Source organism: Pinus tabuliformis, chromosome 2_1 (assembly GCF_031772625.1).
Source record: "Pinus tabuliformis cultivar Carrire ecotype Pingquan chromosome 2_1, CPIR1, whole genome shotgun sequence".
NCBI lineage: Eukaryota > Viridiplantae > Streptophyta > Pinopsida > Pinales > Pinaceae > Pinus > Pinus tabuliformis.
Genome location: NC_142299.1, coordinates 538,475,288 through 538,482,468, shown reverse-complemented (window position 1 = coordinate 538,482,468; position 7,181 = coordinate 538,475,288). Strand labels below are relative to the sequence as shown.

The following is a 7,181-nucleotide window of genomic DNA, read 5'->3' as shown; positions in this document are numbered from 1 at the left end:
CTCCATAGGGACTTTCAAGGATAACATTCAACATGAGGTTCATCTTTGGGAACCTGATTCATTGGAGAAGGCATTCAGGTGGGCAAGAAAAATTAAAAGCGAAATTATGGAAACAAGGAATCCCACAACTCACGACTATAATTAAGGAAGTGTTTTTTCTTCTAGCCTTCCACAACCTACAAGGGTTACACCACAACAATTGGAAGAAAAAAGAGAAAAAGGGCTTTGTTACAATTGTGATAAAAAATACATCAAAGGTCATAAGTGTGCTGAGAAGAAATTATTTTACATTGATTGTGGAGAGGAGGAAGAAAAGGATCAAGAAACGTCAAAAGAAGTGTATATACACCATGAACCAACCCCTTATTGTTATTAGTACAACCCCCTTATTATATTTTTGTGCCCATGTAGTCCCCATATTGTTATTATTGTGCCCCATAGAAGCCCACTATTGTTATTATTGTGCCCTTACATTATTATTGTTATGTCGGCTTTGATACCAAATGTTATGAAACCAACTCACAAAAAGATAGAAAAGATAGATCAACGTCTTAGAATTCAGCCTCTTCATGGGGGCAACCTCCTTTACATTACACAAATGAACAATTCTTGGATGATACAAATGACAAGACCTCCTTTCTATATATAGGAGTCTAAGGGGTCATAATATAATGAGAGCCGACATAACAATAATAATGTAAGGGAACAATAATGATAATAGTGGGCTTCTATGGGGCACAATAATAACAATATGGGGACTACATGGGCACAACAATATAATAAGGGGTTTATACTAATAACAATAAGGGGTTACACTAGTAGTATATGAACCTAACACTGTCATCATGCCAACATTTATTTCTTTTCCATATTTATTCATAATTTTATTTATTATTATATTTCATTGTTATTTATTGTTATTATCCCTTTTTCATTATTTGTTATTTTATTTATTAATATATTTTCTCGTTATTTGTTATTATTATTATTATTATGATTATTATTAAGCATTACATATTTCACGTTTTTAAGGAACTTTGTCGTAAACTTAGTATATTCATTTATTATTTTATTTATTTATATATCATTTTTTTTATTGTTTTGATTATTATTATTAATTCAAGCCATTACACATTTTCCTCATATAGGATATCATAGTAAAACCCAAATTGAAGCATACACCAGATGTATTCTTCCCGTTGTCCGCGCTCCCTTTCAAGTCATAGTCCATATATCCTTGCAGTTGCATCTCACCATTATAATCATATCTCAAACAATAGTCAACAATACCATGCAAATATATTAATATATGCTTTGTTGCAATACAATTCTCACATCCCAGTTCCATCTAGAACTAGCTAAAATTGTTTATGGCAAAGAAAATATTCAACATGGTATTTACCAAATACATCAATGATGTAATCAAATTCTAGTATGTGGAAAAATCACCATCATAATTTCCATATACATTCCCTCCATCACACCAAACTTCTAAAGGATATTAATGACATATTTTTCTTGTCCAAGAAGGATTTAACTATCGTTATGCCAGACTTCTAGCCCCAAATAGTAATGCATCAAGCCAATATCCTTCATGTCAAATTCAAAGGCCAACTCTCTTTCACACCATGCAATAAGATGCTCTACACTCGTCAGGAACAAATCATCAACATATTGTAGCAGTATCACCAACTAGCCTTTTACAACCTCGATATGAATATTTGGACCATCAACACTTTTATAGAAACCAAGTCTCATGTTGGGCACCTAATCCTCTATGTGTAGTTGTCGAATATCGACAGCCACCAGAGTCCAAGAAAGCACTTGGAATGTGAATCCAAGGGTCACACCAACGTACTATATATATGTATCATTGTGAATAATAGAAGGTAGTCAATGTTTATCATTCATATTTCACCTTCACCATGCATGTGTTTAACATGGTATGAAAGCAGGAGATATCCTACCCTTCTCATATTTGAGCCACTTGTTTTGTGGCCTATCTGTGCATGTCAGTTCTGCCATTAGTTCTTCATTTCATGAATGTTTTCTTAGCTAAATTCTAGCTATGATATCTTTCGTGTAACTATAATTTTCTTTGCTCCTACAAACTAATGGAAGTTATTTGGAAGAGAGTTTTTGAGTGAGTGGGCATAGTCTCAAACCACGTTTTGTGATTACTGGTTACAGATTTCTCTAGATGCATTTAGCATATCTGTCTCTATTGGAATTTTTGAAGTGCAACGAAATTGGTAATACATTTCTCCCATACCACAGTTGGCTCTAGTCCACTGCCTCCTTGAAGAGATGCTCCTGGTGTTATAAGCCTTGAGAAATGCATTGCAACAGTTCCCAAACTGACAGAGATAATAAAGCTCAAGATTGTTCTTTGCCTATCAAAGTAAGTAGAAATATTCCTAACAAAGATGCAAGAGTGATGAATCTTCCCACTACTTTTGTAGCTTCAATATGCTATAATAATATGCTCTAAGAGTTCTGATGAGTTTAAGGGATGGAGGAGTGTTAGAGCATATGAAATTAGAACACAATGATAGTTTTATTGGTAACGACTATCCCATCCAAATTCTCAGTGCTGATCAAACCTTTGTAGTATAGTTTAAACCATATATCATCCTTACTAATCCACTCGTCATCGAAGGGCTTCTCATATTTTTTCCCATTGGCATCCCTCTCATCCTCTGACATTGCTTAAATTCTGCGAGGAAATTCAGCGTCATGGATTTTTTTGTAAATGTCTTCAAACAAACGTCGCATCTCTTCCTCTACCTGCTTGTGGTCAGCGACCTCCTATTGCAATTTATCAAACTTGAGGGCCTGTATTCTCAATAACAATGTCATCTCCCCTTTTTCACCGCCACACATCTCAGAGAAGCCTAAATTTCCACTAGAATTGGAGTCACTCTTAGTGGTTTCATGGTGCTAGTATTGGGTTGTTCCCATGGAGGCTGTGAGGGCCTCCTGCAACTATAGTTTGTAGGCATAACCGAGGTCACTATTGGCTATTTGGGCTGCTAAAAATTCTCTATATTTGAGGGACATTATATCCATGTCCAAATTGACCATCCTTTGCCAAGCAAAAATGATTGTGAGGAGATTAAATAAATTTGAAACTGATTATGGTCAAGTGATTGAATAAATTATAAGTTGAAATCTAGAGGGAAACAAAGGGATTCTGAGTTCAAATCAAGATGAGGATCCAACCTATTATGTGAAGGCTGATGTGTTAAGGAAGGCCGCAAGCTTGGAAACTGTAAGGTATTATTATATGTAACTTTATTGATATTCATTGCAGCAGTGGGTATGAATATTGAATAATATAATGAAAATCTAAGCATTAATAGTTGAATAGACTATTGTGAGTGAGTGACAGTGGCGACAAGAATATTTTTATCTGTTAGTATGAATAGTGCTCCACAACTATAACCTATTATTCTCATTGTTACCGAATGTTAATAACTATCAAGACTTTGGTCAAAGGTAACAGTTTCACTTGATGGTGTAAATAGACCTGCCAACACCCATTTCTACCCTCGGTTCGTGCTTGAATATTTTTTCTCAAAGAAGAGTGGATTAACTAATAATCTTGAAACATAAGGTGGAGTTGCAATAAACCTTTTTTGAAGTTTTTAAATTGCTAAGATTGACAATTTATTAGAATTATTGAGAATTCTAATTGTTTCAACTGCTAAAAGCACAATTAAAGTCAACAAATACACACACAGATATTCAAACCTCTTTGCAAAATGCACAAGAATATATTGATTTTTTGCAAGTTAAATCTCAACTATAGCGAGAGGAGTTACAACAGAAAGGACATCCTTCTGAACTTGTTTTTGTTCAGAATAATTACCTACTTGAATTTGAAACAGGATCCTATCAACAGCCAGCAAGCCATCAAGTCAGTAAAGTTGAGGTTAATTTAGATCAATTTTTCATTTCATAAGCATATTTGAATACAGGTTTGGAAATCCAGCCTGCACTTCCCAATCCAATCATCATACCTTCGGAAGAGCTTGTCCATAACAAGCACAAAACCAGACTTGGATAAGATAAGCAGGTTTCCTTTCACATTCTAGATAAATCAAAGTCCATCCAGTTTCAAAATGCTGGATTTGTTCATGATAGTTCACCTTCAACTGTTTTAGATTATGCTCCTCCACATTCACAGTCAAAAGTTGTTAAATGCAAAACACTATGACCAAGTTGGCCATATGAAAGATCACTGTTTTTTTCTTCATCCATGTGAGCGTTTTCATAAAACCACTCATTCTTCAAACAAATGCTTCAAAAGCAAGCCTCTTGCAAGAAAGAATATTCATCTTGGATGGATCACTTCTTGGAAATGGGCTTAAAAAACCAAGAAGATATTTTAGTCATATATCAAAACTTGTTCTAGAGTATTGAACAATCTTGCAGTTGAGTTTTATCCATCATCTCACCTTGTATCTAAAAGGGGGGAAGTGATTGTTGTCTACAAGTTTCAAAACCACATCAAGCAAGCTTGAGCCACAACCTACCATACCAAATTTACAGTTGTAACCAGAGACAAAGATGCCCCTGAGCATGCCTTTACTTGGTGATGCCTCTTCAGATAATTGGGGACACTTCCTCTAGCAGAAGACTTCAAATTATTGCCTGTTTTGGAAGAGATCCAGGAATTGCATTAAGAATTCCAGAGTTGGTGGTCATCCTTAAACCACTGTAAGTTGTAGACCTCCCTTTTCCAGGTGGAAGCTCTCCCTCTCCAAAGCATTAGGGACACTTCCTCTTGCAAATGTTTCAACTTCTTGCCAGACTTGGAAGAGATCTGGGAATTGCACTAAGCATTCTAGTGTTAGTGGTAATCCTTAAACCACCCACTTATACCAACATTTCAGAGAGCACATTCAGCCTAGTGCTGCCATGGAGTTTTTCACATTTTGTATCACAACTCTCTTCTTGGCCTCATACATACCCCTTTAGATTAAGGGGGGGAATATTTTACACCTAATCCTCTATGGGTAGGTGTGGAATATCCAAAACCACCAGATTCCAAGAGACCACTTGGAATGTGAATCCAAGGGTCACACCAATGTACTATATTTATGTATCATTGTGAATAATAGATGCAACTCAATGTTTATCATTCATATTCTGCCTTCGCCTTGTATCTGTTTAACATCTCATAATATATCCATCAATTCTAGAATACCAAGCTCTCGAAGATTGTTTGAGTTCATATGGGGCCTTCTTTAATATGGATACTGGTGCAAATACTTCATCATAGTCTTCTCCCTCTTTCTTGGATAATCATCTAACATGAATATTTCCTTGTATTTGTCAAAGCTCCCATCTGTTGCATGCTTGATCTTGTAAATCCACTTTGAGGTTACCATAGACTTTCCTTTAGGTCTTAGAACAATTTCCCAAGCATAATTTTTTATAATATATTGGTATTCCTCCATCATTGCATCCTTCCACACTTCTGAAGTAGTCTCTTCCTCAAAGTTGGAAGGTTCGAAGACAATCACGTTAGTCATTAAAGATACATAACCATAATACCTCTTATGTATCTTAGATTCTTTGAAGGTGCCTTGTGGAGCCACATGTCCTTCTACATCTTACAGAGTATATTCTAGCGAAGCTTGCCTTTTTCTATTTTTGGGAACAACCACAGGATCCAATAGTTCACAAGGTCCTTCTCGCATACCTTCATGATCTTGACGATGTTTGGAGGAGGAGGGAGGAATTGTATCTTATTTTTTAGGAGCTAGATGTTTCTTCTCTTCATCTTTAGTGTTTGGTTGTTCTTATGTAGATTTACAATAAGATGTATCTTTATCAAAAGTCACGTCTCTACTTACATCGACATATCACCACCCTGGAACATAGATCCTATAGGATGTTGATGATTCATTGTACCCAAAAAATATTTCCTTCTTACCAGAAAGATCTAATTTGTTTCTCTTATCCTTGGGTACATGTATGAACATTAAACAACAAAGAATTGTCATATGATCAACCTGTGGTTTCTGACTTGTGAATGCTTCTTCAAGATTCTTACCTTCCAAAAGCCTATCAGGACTTCTACTTAGGATGTAGACATTTATCTTGGAAATTTTTCCGTGCAAGAAAATTCGTACATCTTGGTCATGAATCATCATCTTCATGGACTCTTCAATATATTTGTTCTTTCTTCTGACTACATTCTATTAAGGATTGATTTTTATTTATATCAAAAGCTGACTATTGTTGTTGTTGAACACCATGTTCTTGGGGTTGTATTTGAATATGTTCCATTGCCTATTTGATTTTTTTTTTAGCGCTACTCTCTAATATTCATAAAGAAAAAAATAAAACTTTCTAATTGAAAAGAAATGGAATACCAATTCAACTGGAATAAAAAGAAAAACCTAGCCACACTAGGTGAAGATGAAAAAATTCATGAATGAAAAATAAAAACCCGCCACTTATGTTTTATAATTTATGTACTGAAGATTATATATATTCGCTTGAATGTGATTCTTCGCACCTACAGGAATAAAAATCAACAGAAACATGGAAATGGTGAGAGTGTCACACCAACCAATATGTGGTTGATGATATTTTCAAAATAGGTACAAGTGAGGTGCGAGGCAAATTGTTTTGTTATGTTTTCTCTTCATGGGTTGGTGGTGTATTATGGGAATAGATGCATTTGAATTAGAAGATCTAATAGAAAAAAACCCACCTTGACAACTCAAAATGGAGAAACAAAATTTTAGGTTTATTAATAGTTGTGAATACAAATTAAATAGATGTAGTATTTTAGAATGGGAGAAACATGGTTTTAGGTCTCTTAATAGTTGTATAGTTATATTAACTAATTAAATATAATTAAATTAATTAAATAAATATGCTATTCAATAGATAAAATACATATTTGATGAAAGGTGTATTGTAAAGTTTTGTGATTTTTATTTATTTATTAGTGATTAATTTAATTTAAATTTTTTTTGTCTATCTTTTTTTATTTTTAATTTAATATAGTTAATTCTTACTTTAGCTTTACCTTTTATTTAATAATAATTTCTCTCATTTACCTCAATTTTTGTAATTTTCCCTAGAATCTCATTAGGTAGTTGTTATCTTGTTAAATAAAAATTGAATGTCTAATAAATATCAGTGTATTTATAAAAATA

General features: G+C 34.1%; 1 pseudogene; it reads right to left on the bottom strand.

Moving 5' to 3' along the window:
* Positions 1 to 2,538: 2,538 nt before the first annotated feature.
* Positions 2,539 to 3,084, bottom strand: LOC149201396 (uncharacterized; annotated as a pseudogene).
* Positions 3,085 to 7,181: the final 4,097 nt, after the last annotated feature.